Consider the following 24,693-nt stretch of genomic DNA (forward strand, 5'->3'; position numbering starts at 1 on the left):
TAACTCTAAATATGCAGAAGGTGTTGTTTTCCATATAGAAACTGCTGAACTTATCCAGGATGATTCCAAATTGATTTCTCTGTTTATTCGACAAGTGGGCTGATTCTGCCATTATGTGTTTATTAGAAATAATATCATGTGGAGAAAGAGGAACAGTCCTCCACTGCTGGTGGGATTGCAAGCTGGTACAACCACTCTGGAAATCAGTCTGGCAGTTCCTCAGAAAACTTGGCATGACACTTCTGGAGGACCCTGTTATACCACTCCTGGCCATATACCCAGAGGATTCCCGGGCATGCAATAAGGACACATGCTCCACTATGTTCACAGCAGCCTTATTTATAATAGCAGGAAGATAGAAAGGACCCAGATGCCCCTCAATGGAGGAATGAATATAGAAAATGTGGTATATTTATACAATGGAATACTACTCAGCAATTAAAAACAATGAATTCATGAAATTCTTAGGCAAATGGTTGGAACTGGAAAATATCATCCCAAGTGAGGTAACCCATTCACAAAAGAACACACATGGAATGCAGTCACTGAGAAGTGGATATTAGCCCAAAAGCTCTGAATACCCAAGATGCAATTCACATATCAAATCATTCCCAAAAAGAAGGAAGGAGAAGGCCCCGGTCCTGGAAAGACTTGATGCAGCAATATAGAGAATTACCAGGACAGAGAACTGGGAGGGGGTTGTTTGGGAAATGGGCAGAGGGAAGAGGGCTTATCTGAATTATGGGGGGTGGGGGAACTGGGAAAGGGGAAATCATTTGAATTACAGGTAAACAAAGAATATAGAAAATAAAAAATAAAAAAATGAAGAAGTTATGGCAATTATGGGTATACCTATACAAATTAAAACTGACAATGCTCCAGAGTATGTCACTAGTAAAATTTTTAAAAATTTACATATCAATATAGAAAGGATATTACAGGTATACCAACAATCCTACAGAACAAATAGTTATTGAAAGGTCCAACTGTACTTTAAAAGAAATGCTTAGTAAACAGAAAGGACTATCAAAGAACCCAAAGATAGATTACAAAATTCTTTATTAACTTAAAATTACTTAAATGCTAATAAATAAAAACAATGGCCACTTAAGACACTGGATTATATTAAAAAACTGAATTATATCAGCCTGTTTATTTCAAAGATATATTAACCTCAAAATAGAGAGCATGAAATGTGTTACTCTGGGGAAGAAACTTTGTATATGTTCATACAGGAGAAGAAAAATTATAGATTCCATTCAAACTGATAAAAAAAATATGATTTGATAAAGGAAGACCCCATGAAGATCTTGACTACAGATAGGAAAAAGGAAATCAAAAAAACCAAAAAGAATCGGTAACATGATTTCCTCATCCCTCTACACGAATCAGCCCGGACACTGGCATGACATAAAAATGTCTTTAACAAGAACTTCAGCTAGGCATAGCCAAGGGATCTTATTGGCTACGGAGTATTCAAGATTCATCATTCCATCCTTTTATATGGCAAGAATGAAGATTTAAATTGCAGTTTGGTTATATGGTCAAACTAGCTCATAAACAAAGACAGTTGTCTGTCACCTGCTCAAACAAGAAGCAAAAAATCATCTTTAACTGGTCTTTGCGTGCTGCACATTCCATACATTATATTAATATAGAAATATATATTACCTCTAAAAGTTTTACATTCACAGAAAACAACAACAACAACAACAACAACAATAACCACGAATACAGTCCTGGCAAGATTCACCCTCAAGGATGCTGAGATCCTGAGACTTGCTATTCCATTTCCCTGCCTGATCCTACCTCAACTACATCAAAGCTGGTTTCTCTAAAGTCTTGCTTCTGGGACAACTTCAGAACAGCTATCTCACTTGGTCCAGCTTTTCAGAGGGTTCCAACTGGGACTTCATTTAAGCCTGCAATTTCTCAGCATATGAGACTGGACAACAAATGCTACAGGTAGCTTTCTTAGGACTAACCACTTTTTAAATTATCTTGGGCCCCCAAAACAAATTCTATTTGTAAAATCACCTGGAAGCAACTATAAGCGAACTTCACCTCATTCCCAAGAAGTGGGGTAAAGGAATTTTCATCATTCAGTATATGTCAGATGTTTGTTGTCTTTTAAAGGGGGATGGTTGCAGATAATTATGGTCTTGGACAGGGAGGAGACAAAATAGGAGGGTTAGATTCAGGGATTTATTTTTCCTTTCATTTTCACTTTCTTTCTTTCTCGGATAAGGGAAAGGGTGTTGAAAAAGGTGGGGGAAAGAGAAGTATTATAAGAAGTTAGATATAGCCAGGCAGTTGTGGCAAATGCCATTATTCATAGCACTTGGGATGCAGAAGCAGTCAGATTTCTGAGTTCTCAGCCAGCCTGGTCTACAGAGTGAGTTCCAGGACAGACAATTTTCCCAGGCTCTCTGTTTGGGATTTCTGGGTCACGCTAGTGAAAATTCCCAGTTTTGTAGTCCGGTCCCAAATTTATGGTCTTTCTCCACCCCAACTCCTCCCCAAAACGGATGCTAAGGAGGTAACAAGATTCTTCATTACTGAGAGCTGGAATGTGAGCTTACATTGGAGGCTTCCCAGTGCTGACAATCCACAGACCGCCCTCACCCCCAAGTCACCATCTTGGACTCTCTCCTCCTTGGCAGAGCTTCTTTCTGTAACTGCTCTTTTGGACAGTTGGAATCACAGATCCAAACATTCCTAACACACTCTTCGGATAAAGGGACCATTAAAGCCCTGTCCAGGCCAACTGTTCTCAGTGGGAACGATGAGTATCATAGTCACCTTCCTTTCCCAGAGCTGCTGAGGTCTGCCTGCCTCCTCCAAGACCCACTTATGTTTCTGTTTCCACTGAGGTAGAGGGCACAGGTCCAGCTTCTGAAGATCCCGCAACCACTCTCCTCTTCTCGTTTTTCCCACCCGCCTTCAGAAACCTTGCAGGAAACTCACAGCTCAGGTGAAGGCATCAGCACAGACCCAGGAAGCGACTTTCTAAGCAGTAGTTGCCAAGAGAGCACAGGGCAGACAAGCCCATCAGCCAAATGTCAGAGCTGTTTACCTGAACCTGTGTGGGCGGGCCTTGTATGTTAAGGACTACATTACCCAGGAGCCTCTGGGAAACTATGGTAAGGAAAAAAGGACATTTTCGCCCAGGTCCACTATCAGGAATTATCAGGAATAGTGGACTTCATGGTTCAGAAGAGGTGCCTATCTACTAACCACAATGCGAAATTCCTTCACCTTTCTCTCATGTGAACTCCCAAGTTTCCCAAAGTAGTATAGAACCTGAGAAGGAGCTCCTGTGTGTTCATCCTACAATCACACCAAATATCTGTGGGAGACATAGAGCCAGAGAAAATCTTTGAGATATCTGTTGTAGGGTAGTCACCAGAGAAGACTGCTCAGACATGGGTTTAAGCCAAGAAAAACCCTTATTTGCCAGACTGCAACTACCCTTGGTGTTCAGGATCTCAGAGAAGCCCCACAAAATCCATGTCCTGGATTGATAAACTTCAGATAAGAACAATTAGCTAGAAGGCAGAACTACAGAAGCCAAAAGTTAAGTTTACTACATTTAGATACTTTCCCATGACAGATTAGCCTTTTGTTATAGGTTTGACAGATGGTGCTGTCTACATGCTGAGTTTTACAGCCTGAATAGTATTTCTGTCCAGGACTCAGTTATGCTGAGATCTCAGAGCATACTAAGGACTGGAGCTCTCTTCTGGCTGTACAGCAGTGCAGGAAGCTGAATGCTTCATGTTTCCCAAAGCCTATGAACCATTTGCATCACCAGTGTATCATCAAATTGAGCATTCTGATTACAGCACACAGTAATTTTCAAGTTCATTTTGAAATAGAACTGAAAGGTCAATGCAACAATGAAAGGGGCTTAAAAAGAGAGAATGGGGGTTAAGGGAGTGTGGCACTGTGGTGTGGGGGAAGGGGCGCCCAGGTGGGCCCCTGTCCAAGCACCTCTTCCCCCTGAGAGACCACATGCACACAGGCATGGTATAGAATGGAGTTTATTCAGGGCAGAGGTAGGGAGTTAGAGGCCAGCCATGACCACATGGAGAGAGGGGGAGGGGAGGAGAGCCCAAGGGGCAGAGAGGTGAGAGTGGGATGAAAGAGAGCTAAGACAGAGAGAGGGGAGGAGGGGCAAGTAGCCCCTTTTATAGTGGGCCAGGTCTATGGGGCGGGGCATACTGGCTGTTGCCAGGTAAATGTAGGGTGGAGCTTAGACAGAATACTACCAAGAACCAACCATTTTGGATCTAGATTGTAATAGGAGGAAGCCACAAGAAACTATGTGGATTGACAAGAGACAAAAGTTATGTTGCATGTTGCCAATACTGTTTAGAAATAACTGGAATTTGAAATGAAAACAAATTACTTACTAAAATTGAAATAATTTTTTTAAATGGTCAATTGAATAAAAAAATTCAAACTGAATGTGGTGGCACATGCCTTTAATCCCAGCACTCCAGAGGCAGAAACAGGGGTTTGAAGCCAGCCTGGTCAACAGAGTGAATGCCAGGACAGCCAGAACTAAACAGAAAAACCCCTGTCTCAACGGGGGGGGGGGGGGGGGGGGTGGGGGGGGGAGGGGGGGGGTGGGCAGTAGCGAGGAGGTGGGAGACATACTCAGGAGTCAAACAAAACCTAAACATATTAAAACAGCCCCTGCCCTGAGTTGATGATACATTACACACTATTAAGATGAATTTTTCACTATAAACTAAATATTCACTATAATCTAAATGGAAATGTTTCCGTTTATAGAGTGAAAGACCTAAGGGCCTCACACTTACAGGGGATCCGCTTGTCTTCAACCTCTCAAGTGCTGATATTTAAGGTGTGCACCACCAGGCCTGGCTCTTAATAACTTACTCCTAACAAATAAAGTAACGAAGTGTCATTTTGAGGACTGTCTTATAAAGAAACTGTACCTTTAGCCTCTATTTGTGCATTCTTTCTTCCTCTTCGTTTATCATTTGGCCTGAAGGGAACCAAATGCCATTTGCAGGTTGGGCTGTAGAAGGAGCCATGGGAATAATCTTGGAAACCAGGATACAGCTCAAGTGGAACTTGAGATGACTGCAGGCCTGAATATGATGTTAATAAAATGGTAACTAAGTCTTATTTTAATCTGTTTGCTTGAGACAGGGTCTCTCTACATAGCCCTGGCTATCCTAAAACTCACTGAATGTATCAAACTGGATTTAGCGCCACAGAGATCTGCCAACCTCTGCCTCCTAAGTGTTGGATTAAAGGTGTGTACCACCAGGCATGCTCTGGAGGTAACTGAATTGTAAGTTAAAGAAGCTCTTGAATAAATTGCATACAAAAATAATAATTTGAATTTTGTATAATCTTTAATCATACTAAGTGAGGCAACCAAGTCTCAAAAGATCAGTCATGGTATGCACTCATTGATACGTAGATATTAGCCTAGAAACGTGGAATACCCAAGACATAATCCACATATTAAATGATGTCCAAGAGTAACGGAGGAGTGGCCCCTGGTTCTGGAAGGATTCAGTGCAGTAGTATAGGGGAATACCAGAACAGGGTAGTGGGAAGGGGTGGATGGGGGAATAGGTGGAGGGAAGAGGGCTTGTGGGACTTTCAGGGAGTGGAGAGGTAAAAAAAGGGGAAATCATTTGAAATGTAAATAAAACATAAATTGAATAAATTAAAAAAAGAAAAAAATGAAATGTCCTGCATTACTAAAGCAATTCATACCAAACTTTTAAGTAAAGGAAGGGTCAATGTCCCAGAGAACTTGCTAGCAAATTCTTGGAGCACTTGGGAGGCAGAGGCAGGTTGATTTCTGAGTTTGAGGCCAGCTGGGTCTACAGAGTGAGTTCCAGGACAACCAGGGCTATACAGAAAAACCTGTCTCAAAAACAAAACAAAACAAAAAGTTATTGGATCTTGTGACCAAATCAGAAATTCTATCCCATAAATTTGGGTATGTTGTGCCTTCATTTTCATTAAATTCTAAAAAGTCTTTTATTTTTTCCTTATTTCTTCCTTGACCAAGCTACCGTTGAGTAGAGAATTGTTCAGTTTTCTTGGGTATGTGGGCTTTCTGTTGTTTTTGTTGCTATTGAAGACCACCCTTATTCCACAGTGATCTGATAGGAGGCATGGACTTATTTTGATTTTCTTATATCTGTTGAGGTCTGTTTTGTGAACAATTATATGGTCTATTTTGAAGAAGGTACCATGAGATGCTGAGTAGAAGGTATATTCTTTTGATTAAGTATGAAATGTTCTATAGACATGTACTAAATCCATTTGGTCCAAAGCTTCTGTTAGTTTAACTGTGACTCCATTTTGGTTGTGCTTCCCTGACCTGTCCATTGAAGAGAATGGGGTGTTTAATTCCCCGCAATTATTGTGTGTGGTGCAATGTGTGCTTTAAGCTTTAGTAAGGTTTCCTTTACGAATGCAGGTGCCCTTGTATTTGGGGTATAGATGTCCAAAATTGAGAGTTCTTCTTTGTAGATTCTTCCTCTGATGAATATAAAGTCACCTTCTGTATCTTTTTTTGATGACTTTTGGCTGAAAGTCTATTTTATCTGATATTAGAATGGCCACTCCAGCTTGTTTCCCTCAACCATTTGCTTGGAGAACTGTTTTCCAGCCTTTTACACTTAGGTAGTGTTTATCTTTGACACTGAGATGCGTTTCCTGTCTGCAGGAAAATGTTGGGTCTTGTTTATGAATCCAGCCTGTTAGTCTATGTCTTTTTTATTGGGGAATTGACTACATTGATGTTAAGAGATATTAAGGAATAGTGATTGTTGCTTGCTGCTGTTTTTGATGTGATTTTTATGTTTGTGTGGTTATCATCTTTTGGGTGAGTTAAAAGAAGATTATTTTCTTGCTTTTTCTTTTTCTTTTTTTAATTATTAGATATTTTCTTTATTTATACTTCAAATGTTATCCCCTTTCTTGGTTTATCCTCTGAAAACATCCTATACCATTCCCCCTCTCTTTGCTCACCAACCCACCCACTCCCACTTCCCTGTCCTTACATTCCCCTACACTGGGGAATCAAGCCTTCACAGGACCAAGGGCCTCTTCTCCCTTTGATGTCCAGCAAGGCCATCTGCTGCTACATATGCAGCTGGAGCCATGGTACTCTTGCTGGTGTACCTCCATGTGCACCCTCCATGTGTACTCTTTGGTTGGTGGTTTAGTCACTGTGAGCTCTCGGGATACTGGTTGGTTCATATTTTTGTTCCTCCTATGGGGTTGCAAGCTCCTTCAGCTCCTTTGGTCTTTTCTCTAGCTCCTCCATTGGAGACCTTGTAATCAGTCCAATGGTTGCATGAGATCACCCACCTCCGTATTTGTCAGTCACTGGCAGAGCTTCTCAGGAAACAGCTATATCAGGCTCCTGTCAGCAAGCACTTGTTGGCATCTGCAATAGTGTCTGGGTGTGGTAACTGTATATGGGATGGATCCCCAGGTAGGGCAGTCTCTGGATGGCCTTTCCTTCCATCTCTACTCCACATGTTTCCTCTATATCTCTCCCATGGGTATTTTGTTCCCCCTTCCAAGAAGGACTGAAGTATCCACACTTTCTTCTTCCTTCTTCTTGAGCTTCATGTGGTCTGTGAATTGTATCTTGGGTATTCTGAACTTCTGGCCTAATATCCACTTATTAGTGAGTGGATACCATGTATACTCTTTTGTGATTGGGTTATCTCAGGATGATATTTTCTAATTCCATCCATTTGTCTAAGAATTTCTTTTTTTAATTTTTTTTATTGAGTATCTTCTTCATTTACATTGCCAATGGTAAAATTTTCCCAATTTCCCCCTTCCCAAAAGCCCCCCTTCCCAAAAGCCCCCCTCCCCAACAATTCCCTACCCCTCCTCCCACCCCCTGCCTCCATGTACATGCCCCTCTACCTGAGACACTCTTGCCTTCGCCCCAACTCTCCCCCCTCCTTTTCCCTTTGTTGGGGCCTTTATTGAGCCTTTACGTGACCAAAGACCGCTCCTCCCACTGATGCCCAAGAAGACATTCCTCTGCCCTATTTTTTAAAGACTTTTTATTTATTTATTTATTTGTTTGTTTGTTTATTATTTGATATATTTTTATTTACATTTCAAATGATTTCCCCTTTGCTGGCTTCCTACACCACAAATGTCCCATAAGTGCTCTTCCCTCCCCCTATTCCCCTCTATAACTTGAATACCCCATTTCTGAAGATATCACATACTAGACACACAGAACATGGAACTATCAGCTATTATTGACCATGAATTTTCATCCATACAGGATAGAGTTTATCGTCCTAGAATGTGATATCTACATTACCTTGGAGAAAGGAGAAATCATCAACCTCAAATGTCTTTAAAAGATTCTGACAAGACAACAGCAAGCTAAAGAGAAGTCATCAATCACAAACTCACAGATGAGCAACAGTTGCTGATGTTTCTGTTTCTGGAACAAGCTGTTAACAACCTTCACAAGAAAAAACTTATGTTTTACCAAGAAGTCAGCTCAAAAACATGAAATGATCACAAAGATTTTCACTAAGTGAGGATTTGTGCCTCTCTGGTTCACAAGGGCTTTCACATCTCACACCCACAGTGATGACTCTGACTGTGACATCTACATGGCTAGAGAAGCTACAGAGGAAGATGATGAAGGCGACCTCACCTGATCAGCAGTGTTCGGCATCCTGAGGTCAACTTTAAGGGCTGTAAAACATTGCTCACCCCTTGGATCCATGTGGTGCTCCTGTGTTCTCTTAGGGCCGGGGCCTAAGCTGAGGCATGCGAGGGACGGACATTCATGGCGAATGGTCATTCATGGCGAGTGGCGACCGCTCGCTCTTCTCATTCTGCCAGCGGGCCCTGCGTCTCTCCTCCCCATCTGGTGTCGGTGGTGTGGGGAAGGCAGGGGTGCGGCTGTCCGGTCCGAGCCGCTGACCTGCGCGCACCTCCGGCTGTGGTTCGCGGGGGTCCTCGTGGACGTGTCAGGCAGGTTTGGTTGTCCTGATGCGCCTCACTCGGTTCGTGTTTTCGTTTGTGACCCAGTTCTTTCCGAGCCGGGGAGGGCTGCTGGTCCGTTGCGGTGCATACCCTTCCCGTGCGGTGTGCGCGCGCGCGCTTTGCCTCTGCTTAACTCGCGGTGCTCCTGGAGCATTCCGGGCTTTAACCCCAAAGGTGCCCGCTTCCGAGTCGGCGGTGGCGCTTCCCGTTCCCTGGCGTGCCTCCCGTGCTCCGTCTGGCTGTGTTGTTTTGTTCCCATTCTGTCGGTTCTAGTCCGAGACGCCTGGTGAAGAAAAAGGGGGGTCGAGGCGGTAGAAACGAGGCGTCTGATGCCTGAGCGAGAGGAAGCAGGGACCCTTCCTCGCTGGGTGAGCGCCCACCCCGCGCACCGCTTCCCGCCTTCATCCGTAGGTGTGCGCGTAGGGTGGTGCTGAGCGTTTCGCTGCTGGCCTCTTTAATTTGAAGTGGACTCTATGCTCTCCGGGTGAGCTTTGCGAGGCCTGGCTCCTGGGGGGGGGGAAGGTTCCTGTCGCAGGTCTCCTCTGTCCGCTGATGCTCAGAATACCCTTACCGATACCGCAGCCCCCCCCCCCCCCCCCCCCGCGTACACCCTGCTGCCTGTGGGTCTTGTTCCCCACACTGTGCTTGCAGCATTGCAGCTCTCGGTTCCCGCAGCTCGCCGCGTTGGGTCCGTCCCGCCCTCGGTGAGAAAGTCTCCTTCTCTAGCTATCTTCGGAAGGGTGTGCTATGACCTCGAGTGGTTCCTCCCGGATGGTCCCCTCGAGTTGCCCGCCTGCGACCCACCCGCCTTTTCTGCGCGCAGCGTTTGCTCTCTTGTCTACAGCGGCCCGCGCCTCCCGGCTCCGAGTTTGGGGAGGGATCACGCGGGGCAGAGCTTGTCGTCCCGCAGCTGGTGCGGAGCTGTTGAGAGTCGGTGGTGGTCGGTGGCGGGGAAGGGCCCCGTGCACACGCCCGCGTGCGCGGTACCCCCTCCCACCGAGGGTCGTTGCGGGACGGGAAACGGAAGGGTGGCGGTGGGCATCCGGTCCCACTCGTCTCGGGTTCATCCCCGTGCCTTCCGTCGCGTGCACTTCTTGGTCCTGCTACCGCGATACGGGCGTGCCGCGCGTGGTGCGTGCTGTGTGCTCTTGGACTGTGCGGTTGTCGCCTCGACCCCGCTTCCTCGGTGGCGATCCCACGAACGGGGGGATCGCGGGACTCTCCCTCCCCTCCTTGGGGCTAAGGAGGGCCTGTGTCTTGCGGGGTTGATCTCGCTCTTGGGGGCGGGCGTGTTTTGAGGGATCGGCGGTCGGCCGCGTCCGGCGCGGCGGTTCGGAGGGGCGTCCCGGCCCCGCGTCCCTGGCCGTGTCTTGCGTAGTGTGTGAGGATGTGTGCGAAGGGGACGTTCCCCCGCGAGGGATTGGAGAAGAGGCTAGTGGTTGTCGTCCCGTCGGTGGTGGGTCTGTCGGCCTAGGTGAATGCAGGGCCCTGCCGTCCTCCTTGGCGAGGTGCGCTGGGGGTCTGCCGGGGCGCCAAGGTGGGTGCCCGGGCAGTGTGATGAACCCGCGCGCAGTGTCCCGGCGTGGCGGTGGGGGCTCCGGTCGATGTCTTCCCCCTGTCCCCGAGGGCGGGCCTTCCTCTGAGGGCTCGGCTTCCCCCCCCTCGCTCCACTCTCGGCGGGGGTCAGAGTCGCTCGTCGACCTCCCCTCCTCCTCCTCCGACTCACGCGACGACGCGGCCACGAGTTCGCGGTCGGTCATCCCTCCTCCGCTTCTCGCCGGGGGCTGGTCGCTGTCCTGCCTCCCGCCGTCCATCCCCCGTTGCTGCGTTCTCTCCCGCCTGCTCGTGGTCTTCCGAGCCCCCTCCCGGAGGGTCAGGGGCGTCTTTTCCCACCGTTCCCCCACATCACGACTCGCTGTCACGTGCTGGGGGCCCCGCCGCGGGGTCCGCCCGCCCATGAGCTCCGCGGCATCCGTGCTGGCGCGTTTGCGCGGCGCGGCCAGTGGTCACCTGGCTTATCGCGTCCGGAGCGTGCGTGTCCGTCTCGTGGCGTGCGTCCTCGGGTTGCGACGGGTGGGCTTCCCGGTTCCACCCCCGCCGCCTCTTGCCCGCCCGCCCGCTCCGCGCCTTCCCTCCCCGTCAGTCCGGTGGTGTTGGGCGGGCTGGATCGCCGCTCCCGTGGGTGACCGTCGCCCGTCGCTTCTCTTTCGGCCACCGTCCCACCGCGATCACCGTCCTCTTTCCCGCTCCGCGCCCGGTGTGGGCGTCGTTCCGGTTCTCCCGATGCCAAAGGGGAACGAGAAAGAGGTGTGGAGGAGTGAAGAGCCTGTGTGTCTGGGGGGCGACGTGCACGCTCGCTCGTTGTATGTATGCCCGGTGCTTGTGCGCGTGCGGATGGGTGCCTCGGCCCCTCTCTGGGGTGTGTGGGGTCTTGGGCCGCTCGCCCTCCCGTTCTGCCAGCTCGGCTCGGCTCCGCTTCGCGAGTGAGTATGAGCGTGCATCCCTCGGTCTGTTTGCCCCTCTCCCGCTCTATCTGCTCGCTCGCCCGCTCGCTCGCTCCCTCCCCACTCCTCGCTCTCCGCCCCCGTCCTGGCTTCGCTCGCGCTTCCTACCTGGTTGATCCTGCCAGTAGCATATGCTTGTCTCAAAGATTAAGCCATGCATGTCTAAGTATGCACGGCTGATACAGTAAAACTGCAAATGGCTCATTAAATCAGTTATGGTTCCTTTGGTCGCTCGCTCCTCTCCTACTAGGATAACTGTGGTAATTCTAGAGCTAATACATGCGGTGGGGGGGGGGGAACATTGCTCACTAAATACAGTGGCAAATATTCATACATTTTGAAAGCATTCTCTTAGTAGACAAAGACCAAAAGTAACATGGCATTTAAAAACTACAGGTTCCATTGGGGACCCTATGCTCAGTCTATTGCTTGGCTGTGAGCTATGGGAGGAGCTAGAGAAAGAACCCAAGGAGCTGAAGAAGTTTGCAGCTCCATAGGAGGAACAGCAATATGAACCAACCAGACCCCCTCAGAGCTCCCAGGGATTAAACCACCAACAAAAGAGTACACATGGCTCCAGCTGCATATGTAGGAGAGGATGACCATTTCAGACATCAGTGAGAAGAGACCATTGGTCCTGTGAAGGCTCCATGCCCCAGTGTAGGGCAATGCCAGGTAATGAAAGTGGGGGAGGGGTTGTATGCAGGGGGAGGGGGAATGGGATAGGGAGTTTTGGCAGGGGTAACAACATAAGAGGTTACCATTTGCTGGATGGAGCTAGAGAACATCATACTAAGTGAGGTAACCCAGACTCAAAAGGTGAATCATGGTATGCACTCACTAATAAATGGTTATTAACCTAGAAAACTGGAATACCCAAAACATAATCCACACATCAAATGAGATACAAGAAGAAAGCAGGAGTGGTCCCTGGTTCTGGAAAGACTCAGTGAAACAGTATTTGGCAAAACCAGAACGGGGAACTGGGAAGGGGTGGGAGGGAGGAAAGGGGAAGAGAAGGGGGCTTATGGGACTTTCGGGGAGGGGGGGGCTAGAAAAGGGGAAATCATTTGAAATGTAAATAAATTATATCGAATAAAAAAAAATGAAAAAAAAAAGAGGTTACCATTTGAAACATAAATAAAGCAAATATTTAATAAAATGAGAAAATAGTTATCAAACTAATGTGCATTTATTGTAAAGTTAGTATTTCCACTTTTTAAAATATGAATTAATGCAAAGTATTTTTATTATTTATACACATGACTGTTTAGATATCTAAGAAAGTGACAAAATTACAGATGATCATATTAAGGTATAATTATATAGCAGTAAATTTTAGATATATATTTACACAAACACATGTTTATAATGTATGTAGAGATAAAACAAATGTAAAATATTTATTAATATATGTGAAATATACATATATGTTTATTTATTGTAAAATATGTGTGAATTAATGATTACATAAATCTCAAAATGTAAAAAAAAAAAAAAAGAAAAAAAGAAAAAAGAAAAAACGAAAAAACTACAGATTCAGGCTGGAGAGATGGCTCAGGGGCTAAGCCTGTCTTCAAGAAGTCCTGAGTTCAATTTCCAGTAACCATATGACAGTTCATAATTGTCTATAAGGAGATCTGGTGCCCTCTTCTGGTGTGCAGGCATACATGCATACAGAACACTGTATGAATAATAAATAAATCTTTAAAATAGAAACCCTACAGATTCTTCATGCCAAAGATATGTGAATGAAACAGAGACAAAACAGTGGGGTAGAGACAGCTGCATCCTTTTTTCAGTGAGCATCACAGGAGGGCACACAGAAAACATGGTCGACAGACTGAAAACCTCAGAGACAGTCTAAAGTGTCCAGGGTAGGAGGTTGAAGGAAGGACAAACGCTTCCTCTGGCAGAGTGGCTGTAAGGAAGATGTTACAGCTGAGGTAAGGCAGAGCTGCACGACAGCTCAGTCTGTAAAGTGCTTGCTGCACAAGAGCAGCATCCTTCAATGGAGGATCTGGGGAGGTAGAGACAGGCAGATGCCTGGCTCTTGGGGTTAACCATCCCAGCCTACTTGGGAGCTCCTCGCCAGTAAGAAAGTATCTCATTTAAAACATGGATGTTTCCTAAGGTACAACAAACATATGAAGTTGACCTCTGACCTTTCCATACATTGACACATGTATGCAAGTCATATGCATATGACCAAAACACGCGTGACAGCGCGCGCGCACACACACATACACACACACACACACAGAGAGAGAGAGAGAGAGAGAGAGAACAGATATTTCTCAAAATACTTTAAATGTTTCCAGTCCCTGATGGAGTGACTTCTTTGACTAAACTCACATAGTAGCACTCATTCAGTGAAGGACTACCACTCATTTACAGGGGAGAAATGCCCACATCAGGCAGGCTTCACTGAGGTAGATTTTTTGTTTTTTGTTTTTTAAAAAAAGATTCATTGATTATTATATATAAGTACACTGTAGTTGTCTTCAGACACACCAATAGGGTGGCAGATCTCATTACAGATAGTTGTGAGCCACCATTTAGTTGCTGGGTTTTGAACTTGGGACCTACAGAAGAGCAGTCAATGCTCTTAACCACTGAGCCATCTCTCTAGCCTCAAAATCACATTTTAAAATAAGTAAAATATTTACCATTTTTTGTAATATGTTGAAAATGTTCTGACCATTATGGACTATGATGGTAACTGGTAAATTGCTGCCTAAGCAGATATTTTCAAAATATAAAAATATGCAATTTGAATCTTTCGGGTAAATGCCTATGTTCCTTCAATGAAAACTACTTTCCAAAGAGGTTTTGTGAATGAGGGTGTGGTTCTTGGATAGAATGCTTCCCTTGCATGTGTGAGGCTCTGAACCATGTTCCCACAATGCTGTGGCAGAGCCATGGCCTTTATTACCTTTGTCTGAAGACTGGGCATCTGGAGTGCACACCAGGGACCAAGCCCAGCCTTTGAAGAAGCACCATTGAAGTTGGCTATCTTAGACTACCAAGGTACCCAGTGGATTCTGAGAAATTTCCAGAGGAATCTGACCAAAGGTCATCCTCCAGAGTTCAGGTATACTACACAGGATGCTCTGGGATAATGTCTTCCTCTTGTAGACATTTGTCCTCTTCTCTACGGTGTCAGAGATATTCTGTGAGAGTACATTTAAACCTATCTGAATCTGTGGCTAGGTCCTATCAAAATATCAAGTGTGCCTCCAAGATGGATATCTAGGTGCTGAAATGATGGCTTAGTAACTAAGTGTGTTTGCTGCTCTTGGAGTTCAGTTCTAAGTAGTCACATTGGATGGTTCACAATTACCTATCACAACAGCTATTTGATACTGTATTCTGGACTCCATAGGAATACTCAGACATAGATAAAAACCAAAGGGACTCCATTTATAAACATTTTATGAAGCTCTCCTCCTCTTTTCATCCATCAAACTAAGATTCAATACAAAGATACCCTGCCTTCTGGGGAACCATCCTGCTGTCTGGATCACAGAGCTGCCATGAACAAGACTAGAAAATACTTTCTAAGTAGCATCATGGATTCTACCATCTGCAATGGTAGATGAACTACAGTGTCTTAACGTTAAAATAATATCACATTATCAGCTAAAATACATCTAAGATTTAAAGGGAATGATTACTCTATGTTTACTGTCCAAATCCCAAGAACTACTCAGTCCAACAACAATCCTTCCCTCTGCTTACCATCTATATCATCCCTCCTCAAACCACTAGATTTTCAAAGAAGAGCTAATGCCCAAACTCTTCAAACGATTCAACAAAAAAGAAACAGAAGGAACATTGCCAAACTCATTCTTTTAATCAGTACTAGCGCCTCCTCCATTTCTTCCTCTTTTCCTTCTTATTGATATGTGGTTGTCGTCCGAGGATGTTGATGTCTTTACAAACAGTGTGTCAATCGCTAGGAATATAATACAAACAGGTTCAAAATAGTAAATGAAAAATGAATTAGGTGCAAATTTCTTTCTTTTTTTTTTTTTTTTTTTTTTTTTTTTTTTTTTTTGGTTTTATGAGACAGGTTTCTCTGTGTAGCACTGGCTGTCCTGGAACTTACTCTGTAGACCAGGCTGGCCTTGAAAACAGAAATCCACAAGCCTCTGACCCACAAGTACAGGGATTAAAGGCATGCACCACCACTGGCTGGCTTTTGGATATTTCTCACAAGGATCAAATTGACCATACTAGGTGAGTGATTTCAAACTCATAGCCTATCTTTCTTATAGCAACATTGTCTGGGTAAAATTCTATTGATTGTTATTTTGTTGGCTGTAACTTCTGGATGTTCCCCTTGGGTCTCCTCTTCCATTGGAAACAAAGCTTTGCTACTGACTGTGCTGTGCTCAGCATCCCTCTCCCCACTCTGTTCAGCTCCCCTGCTTTCCTCAGTGAGGCAAAAAAAACCCTTCCCCACTGTTCCACATGGGAAGGCATGAACCAGATGACCTGGTAAGACTCAACTATGTCTTACTGGGCATGCACCTAAGCAATGTCCCATTGTATACACTTCCTATTTGGTCTTTGGCTGTCCCATGAACTTTGTACAGGACTCAAGTGAGGCCAAATTTCAAGGGCAGGGGAAAACTGAATAAACTGAGACACAAAATGGGAATGAATCCAGGGAACCACATATTAGATGGATAGGTCACATCAGGTTGGCAGTGTAACCCAGTTAACAGAATCAGCAACAAGGTAGAAGGGTTTTATGGATTACTGGACACAAAGTGCAGAGTCATTGGTTTACTCGGGAAATAGGGAAGAGGCTGGGAAAGAGGCTGTGGGTAAGAGACTGAATCAGGGTCAAACAATGTGGCCAAAGAGCTGGGCGCCTGTATCTCTGTAGATGCATTGATCAGAAAGAAGAGTCCTTGAGGCTGCACAAGGCAGATTCAATGCATCCAAAGGAGAATACAGGAGAGACAGACAGACAGACAGACAGACAGACAGACAGAAAAAAAGACAGACTTCTCAATAAAGAAAAATCCTGACCCCACTGCAGGAGTTTTACAGAAGACTTTGGGCGAATATAGTCTCCTTTCATTCGTTTTGATTCTTTCTCTACATGAGAGGAGACAGGTAAGAAATATACTAAACATGAAGAACACAAAAGTCCCAGAGCACTCTGAGGAAAGTTGTGACACACAGGAGGACAACACAAGGAGATGTGAGGTAGGAAAGAGGTTCAGACACAGGTAGGAATATAAAGCCAGAAAAGATACTGGAGAGAAAATACAAATGGCCATGCCTTTGAAATCCTGGGAACATATGTGCCCCCTCTGAAGTAGGAATGTTTAAAAAGGAAATCAGAGCTGGACCAGGGTTCTGGATTCACCATCAAATACTAGGCCAGAGGTTCCAATATAGGTGTCAATGTGTTCTTTGATCCATTGACCCACAGGTCAGTCTAGTGTGAAGAGCACAGGCTGGTAATGAGCTCACATACATCCTTCCCTCTTTCCTTCTCCCTACTGACACCTTCCCCATATGACAGTATAGACAGAGAATGCAGTTACCTACCAGGAGATAAAGTACTTGACACTTTTCTTTGTTCCCATTGTTGAACTTCCATCACATCTACAAGAACAGAAACAGAGTGGCTCACTAACTTCTGCCTACAGAAGATATAGCCACGTTGGCTCACACCAGATTAGCCTCAGCCTTCTACTGGCTCCTTGACTCTACTGTTACAGAAGGTGCTGCAGTGAGGCCAGACCACTCTCTCTGCCATCCACCCACAGAGTGCCCTTTATAGAGAGACTTAGTGGTTGAGAGAGGGCCATGGAGGTGCTGTGATAAATCCCACAGGACCAGCCAGAAGAGGATTTCCTTTTTCTGCATTATTGGCCTCACACTTCATGACCTTTGTACTCAGGTTCATATCAGTGACTATAGAGAGCTGTAGTCCACTGATAGTTCTAGCACAAACCAGCAGTCAGAAGTGAATGCCAGATGTCAGGCAAGCAATGCACAAGGCGATCTATTAATTACAATCAAAGGCTTGGGACTTTGGCAGTGACAGAGGCAGGAGGAATGCTTTCATTTTTAAGTTTATTTCAGCTGTATTGCCTGCATATGAATGCCTGGGTAACACATGCATGCAGTGCCAACCAAGACCAGAGGAGGGCATCGGATACCCTGGAACTGGAGTTACAGATGGCTGTGAGCAGCAATATGGGGTGCTGAGATTAGAATCTCAGTCCTCTGGTAGAGCAGTCAATGCTCTTGATTAAAACGCCATTTCCCCTGCTCCCCTGGTTCATCTTTAACTGCCAGCAGGGTTTGTTGTGCTTTGCTTCTATGATTTATCATGATGGCTGGAAGGTGAATCAAACAAATCTACATTTCATTGATGCCTTTCCCATTGCTTCAGCCTGGCAAGCAGAATGTACAACCCAATTCTTCTTGAGTCCTTTCCTGTTGCTCTCCACAGGGTGTGCCATTACTTACCAGGAAACGATTCTTTACTATCAAGATCTTGATGTTGTTCTTCAACATCTGTGTCTCCTGCCTGCGCTGTATCTGAAAAAAACCAGAACAGAGTGTGCCACATGAATCCACACAGGCTCACATGAAATTAACCCCAGTTCTTCTTGGGATTTTCAATGAAGCCTCTATGGCAGAATCATTTTCTCTCATTTAACCTTCAGTCCTTCTTCCCAACAGGAACCTGGAGAGAGGTTTCTCAGAAATGAAGCACTAAGGTATATTCTGAACAGGGGAAGGATTTCAGATACTTACAACTCCCTACCATGGTGGAAGTCATCTGCAATTTTAAAAAAGAAAGCATTGTCACAATTGGCCCACATCATATATGTCATCACTATCTGGCTTTCTCTGGAAGATTTAGGGAGCAATAGATTTATGCCCTATGGTGCTGAAAATGACACAGGTAAAGACTGAAAGAGTCTTTCCCATAGGGGACTTTCCTGAAATTGCAGGTACACAATCCTTAATAGAGCAGGGAATGTCATTTTTGAGGGAACCACTTGTATGGTTCAATTTTCATGAATATGGTGATATCAATAACACCATAGAGCAGGAGACCCACTGGTAGTACAGACAAATAAACAAACAATTCTCTAAATTCCACAGAGAAAACCATTTTTTCAAAAAGTAGCACTAAATGGAATACAATTAGACCTGCATTTCTATGAAGACAAGCAAAGGTATTCTTACGGTATGTCTGGATTCTGACACACGGACACCACCTGGGAAATCTAGGATAAAACAGAGTAGCTGTCAGGTTGTTAATAACTGACAATTATAAAAGTCTCGGGGAACATTTTCAATGTGCACATGAATATATGAAGATAGCTTGGACTGCTTTGAACTCATTCTCTAGTGTAAAAGAAAGTGCTCAAGAAAGGGGGGAATCTAGAACAAAATGATACCTGGGATCCTTGTTTTTAAGTAAAACCCCTTTAAACATACAAAATAAATCCAGAGGATCCACACTGTGTGTTATCAATATGTATAAGTTTTCAGAGCTGATTAGTTGGTGTTTTAAAACCAAACAGGACACACACACACACACAAACACACACACACATGAATGGTACTCAGAAGACATCTCTTTGAGAGAAAGAACAAGGTAGGGGGCATGGGAATTGTCAGAAAGAGAAAAAGAAATATTATATGATTTAACTTAAACAAATAAAAGGTTTTAAAGTTCAGTATGTGTAAATTGTTAACACTAGATTTGTGTTACCAACAGGTGTTTTTCAGAATTGCACAGGATTGTTCAACAAAATCTTTCCTTGGTGATTGGCAAGCAAGTTTAGAAAATCTTATTTCTCCCTGTGCTATTATCAAGTGTACTATAACACTTCTGTAATATTATTTTTATGTTTCAGGTCAGCTTCTAAGACATGAGTCCAAAACCTACTGATATATCCACCCGAGGGTCCTTCATGATCGCTCTAACTCCAAAGGACTATGTAAAATGACCAGCTACAGCGGGGAGTCTTTGGACTTTTCACATGAATGCCTTCAAGCATCCGTGGTGACATATTAATTTACTCATGTAGGTAACTGTACAACAGACACCTCATGGATGGGCAGCATCTCTGAACTACGTGCTGCACTCTCAGCCCTGATGTTAATGTTTCCAGGTTTTCTTCAGTGAATTCAAGGATCAACCAAGGAAGCATTGCATGACATGAATGGATTCATGTTTTCACTTTCTTTCTGCATACAATTTGGGAACCAGGGATTCATAGGTTGCTTTCTGAAGCAAGGATGATAACATTATCCAGGCACAAATGCCATGGAGGCCAATTAGATAATAAAGTATAAATTTCAATTAAAACATATATGAGAATATGAACTGTCTCCCATAAACCACACCACCACACACAGTCATATACACTCAAAATCCCAAGATATTGAAGCACAAAAACACCAGCATTCTTTGTGTACACAGACTCACAGAAACCTAAGCAAAAACTTGACTATAAAAGTAGATCTAGAAGAATTTAAAAAAAAAACAAAAACAAAAAACAGGTTGGCTTGTTTCCAGAAACAAGTTGGTTGGCCTGTCAAAGAGAAGCCAGTGAGAGATGCCAAACCTAACTCAGCATTTACATTTTTTCTCACTAATGAGTTAAACAATACTTACAGCTTTTATATTCTTCCCAGGACCCCTGAAATGACAGAAACAAAGACATAATGAGGGTAACTCCATGTGACTTGAAAGCACATGTCTTTATTTCTCTTCCTTGGTACTGAAAAGGCATGGTACTGTTAACATTAATAGATGGCAAAAATGATAAGATATATCTGTGACAAACTGACAATTTTTTTCATGAATGATGCATCTTTAACTCCCATTCAGTCATCAACTACAAGGTAGTTAATTCAAGGAAGAACATCATTTATAGGAGGGATGGGTCTAGCATCTATCCTTTACCTCACTGTGCCATTCACAAAAGCTCTTCCTATAAGGCCTTCATTGTTAAGGGACTGTTCTACCATTCCAGAAAACAGAGCATAGTATACATAACAATGCTACCATGTTTTGAAAGCCAAACTCAAATGAAATAGGATATTCAGACAGTAACATTTCTATTTTGGCCAAAAAAAGTCACCTTACCTCATCATGAGGTTCAAACTCTTCATCTCTACAAAATATCTGTTTAATGTCTGGGACATTCTCAGTACCTAGGAAGACAGAGTGACTGTTAATCACTGGTCCTGTGGAACAAGGCTTCCTTAGAGAACACTGCTTGACTTATACAACAAGATGTCTGTGCTCTAAAGGCACGATTGTGTGGCTATGGGAGCATCCTCTGTGAAATCACCAAGTCAGTGAGGAGGAAGGAAGAGAAGGAAAATGGAACACTTGCACGATGCTGACAGCAAGACAGACTTCCAATGTTTCAAGTCTCTTACTCACTTGAAGACCAGAGAGTTGGTCTTCTAAGACCAACAACCAATATGAGTTTAAACTTATGCTAGGTTGCATCTAGTACAAACTCTTAAGGATAATCTCTCAAGGAATAGATCATCCAGTGTAGCCAATGGAATATGCTTTATAGAGTGGCAGCACTGAACATGAGAAATAAAGACTATGAAAATGTCCCCCCTCTGCAGTACATCTGGGTACCCTAGAATGCTAGAAACCAAGTGAGGCTCACAGTAACCGAGAAGGTGATTATTCAAGTACAATGAACAATGTGGCATTTAACCTCCAGTGGTGTCATGCTCCACTCCCCAGTTTAGTGCATGGACTACAAAGGGACAATCATATATCAGGGAAAGGACAACCTTAGAAATTGTTGTGTTGGACCAGGACCAAGGCGGGGTTACTGCATAGCTTTTCTCTGGAGCAGACATTACTTTTTGAATGGACCAATAGATCTATATAATTTCTGTCCTTGGATGAGAAAAAAATTTGTCCAAGTAATCTGCTGCTGAAAGCATGGACTGACCATGTTTTTTTGGTGGTTTCCCCGGTGGCAAACATACCACAGAATAAAATCACAATGAAATGAATATTGTGGAGATGATCTATACACTTCCCACATTATTTTGACAATCTAAAACCCACATTCATGGAGGGCAATGTACACACAGGCACACACACACACACACACACACAGAGTGTTCTGAGTACAACCAACACATGAAGACATGTATATCTTTCCCATTGACATTGAAGCTCTGTTCATATAGGAACATAGAGCTTAGAATTCTATATCCTCTGGTGTGTTGAAGCTACCTTCCAACAGAGCAACAGAGTCCTAGAACAAAACTTGGTTCTATACAGTTAAACTTATTCCAATCCTTAGCGCACTATTACACAGAAAACCCTGGACACACTGCATGAAAGACAATAATTGTACTAAAAAATCCATTCAGAAAGTCTTTTAAAAAGTAAGATTTAAAACAACAATTTATTTCAAAGTAGAATTTCAAATTCATTTTATAGCAATGTCTGGTTAAGAAAAACCATATGATATATTTGAAAATAGGAAAATATGGCCATATGCAGAAATGTGCTAATAAAGCTCCACTTTTTTAAATGATAGCTTTAAAAGGAAATTATCATAACACCCATCATTTTAGTGTGAAACTTAACATTTGTGTGTTTAATTTGGAGAACCTGTAAAGTCTAGGATCATGAAAAGGGAGAATTAATTTCTAGAAAGAGTTTCAAGGGGGTAGGTGATATGGAGGGATACCTGGAAGGAAGGTCTGAGAGGAAGAGGAATGGTTAGGTAGGACAGAGGAGGGATAGCCCCAAGGATTTGTAAAAAGGAAAACTGTTATCTGTTATAGAATATGGACAATTATATCACAAAGGACCTGGTTGATTTTATCTAGATCACATGAGCCTGTTCTAATTCCATTGGCCTTCAATAACTCTGATAGAAAACTTTTTAGAATAATGATAATTTTTCTTTGTTGTCAAGTACCACTCTGTATCACTTAACCCATAGGAAGGTATTATGCTATGAAAAGATACAAAAAACATCTTGGCAGGCTGGGTGCTATGACGTGGATAGGAAATGGACTGCTGGAGCTGGATAAGCTATGGAGAGAAGAGTGCATGAGGGTGCAAACCATGCCAGGTGGAATTTGGACCACACTTGGAAGAAGTACCTCACGGGGGACATGTCTACTCAGTCTCCTGTCTGCCAGCAGCTGAGCATCTCTGCTCTATCATACAGCCCCTGACATGACACTTGGTCTCACCACAAGCAACCCTAGAATCAACAGAAACCAAGTGACTCTACATACTGAGCCTCTGAGAGAGCAAGGGAAAATAAGTCCTTCCTCCTAGCTTTTCACAGCAAAAGAAAGTGACTAACACTTTGTGATTCTTCTCAACATCCAAGCTCAGACAGCTCAGGTTGTTCATGCCCAAACTAAGAATAAAGCAGTGTATTTTCTTTAAAAAATATATATATATGTTTACATGAACACACAAATGTTCATACAAAAGAGCATAATTTGGAGTTGCTCTACAGGAAATAGAATATCTCAGAAGCCATGGTTAGCCATATAAGCAACCAAATGAGTGCTAAGAGCTGAAGAGATGGCTCAGAGGATACGAACAATTGTTGCTTTTGCAGGGAAGCTGGTTTTGATTCCAAGAATCTAGATGGTGGCCTCACGTTCACCTGCAACTTTAGATCTGACCTGTCCTGTTACCTCTGAGTGTACCAGGTACTCACAGTATGAATACACACCAACATATTTAGCAAAGGATTTATACTCAAAAGAAACATAAGGCTAAAATATTTTTGAAACCCTGTATCTGTGAGTGCATGTGTATGTGGCATGTAAGTTTGCTCAATAGCTTGTGGTGTATCCATGCCTGTGTGAGGACCTGACTGTGCCATGTTCATGGAGGCCACAGGAGAGCATCCACTATTCTGCTACATTGGTCACTTCTCTGATTTCTTCCCTTCAGCAGGGTCTCTCACTGAAGCTCTAGATAGGTGGAAAACACTAAGTCAGAGCTGTGTTCTCGTCCCTACCAGAGATAGTGCTATGGTTATAAGCACACACACATATATCTGGTCTTTCTATGTGTGTCCTATTGATTCAGACTCAGGTCCTATCACTTGCATATCAAATGTTCTTCTTTCAAGACATTATCTGCATACAGCATGATGATGTCATGCATTTCTAATGTCAAACAGCACATATCCAGGGTGTGTGTAAATGGAAAAATAATTTGATTTTTAATATTCTTCATGCATTTTATAGAATTACAAAATGAATCATTAGCCACTTTATTTATAATAAACATGATTCTGGATGCTATAGTATTTCTGGGACATGCAGTATACTTTTAAGTTCGCTGGATTAGTTGTGTTGTTCTTTTCTTTTCTTTTTTTTTAAGAAGAGGTCTCTGAGATTTACTGTGAGGTGAAAAATAAAAGGCAGAGAACAGCTGTCTATGCCATGTCCCTTTGTGAGCTCCTTTGTGTAATAACATGGTGAGTGAGAATTGATACCTTTATTTCCTTGAATACACTTTAAAAGTGTTGAGCAACACATTACAAATCTTAGTAATAGTGTCTAATTCTACTGTGATCCAGACTAAAAGGATTAGTAAGGGAGATATGGGAGATATTTCATTACATACCCTTTGGTGATTTGTTTGTTTGTTTTTGTTTTCATGTTTTTGAGTCAGAGTTTCTCTGTGGAGCCCTAGCTGTCCTGGTACTCACTCTGTAGACCAAGCTAGCACTGAACTTAGAAATCTACATGACTCTCTCCCCCCCCCCCCCCCAAGTGCTGGGATTGAAGGCAGGCAACACCACTGCCTGGTCCCTTTTGGTGATTTTTAAATAAAATTATAAAAAAGAACCATTGTGCCCTCTCACCAGCATTTCTGAGCAGGAGTTTCAAAACTCTGCTAGCCACTGCTTACCACCTATGGTGAAGAGCTCTCACCAAGGTGAAGCCCATTGTTCTCCAAGGACACTAGCTGCCACCAGCCTCCAGCCTCCTGCAGAGCAAGCAGAACCAGTTCTGCAGACCTGTTTTCTGCCTTTGGAGGAAGTTGTCTTGCCTTGCCTATATATATTTGGAGACCTGCATTAAACTTTGAGCCTTGAACAGGAAGTTCGTCTTGGCTTCC

At 43.8% G+C, this 24,693-nt stretch overlaps 1 protein-coding gene and 1 long non-coding RNA gene across 10 annotated transcripts in view; one reads left to right on the forward strand and one right to left on the reverse strand.

Annotated features, from left to right (window-relative positions):
• The window catches only part of LOC127689375 (nucleolar and coiled-body phosphoprotein 1-like), a 568,994-nt gene that overhangs the window by 262,551 nt on the left and 281,750 nt on the right, over positions 1 to 24,693 (reverse strand). Inside the window, exon 1 of one of the 7 annotated variants that reach the window (XM_052188981.1) lies at positions 8,764 to 9,344. The exons of 5 other annotated variants lie outside the window; for them this stretch is intronic. The gene's annotated coding sequence lies outside the window, so the exon portion shown is untranslated. Of the gene's footprint in view, positions 1 to 8,704; positions 9,345 to 24,693 lie in introns of those variants that run through there. One more of the 7 variants, XM_052188979.1, reaches the window with a different exon arrangement.
• The window catches only part of LOC127689380 (uncharacterized), a 211,744-nt gene continuing 199,189 nt past the window's right edge, over positions 12,139 to 24,693 (forward strand). The window contains exons 1-3 of one of the 3 annotated variants that reach the window (XR_007978895.1): positions 12,139 to 12,218; positions 15,619 to 15,785; positions 18,261 to 18,486. This is a non-coding gene — a long non-coding RNA (uncharacterized LOC127689380). The remainder of the gene's footprint in view (positions 12,219 to 15,618; positions 15,786 to 18,260; positions 18,487 to 24,693) is intronic. The other 2 variants (XR_007978897.1, XR_007978896.1) reach the window with 2 other exon arrangements.

Source organism: Apodemus sylvaticus, chromosome 7, assembly GCF_947179515.1.
Source record: "Apodemus sylvaticus chromosome 7, mApoSyl1.1, whole genome shotgun sequence".
Classification (NCBI taxonomy): Eukaryota; Metazoa; Chordata; class Mammalia; order Rodentia; family Muridae; genus Apodemus; species Apodemus sylvaticus.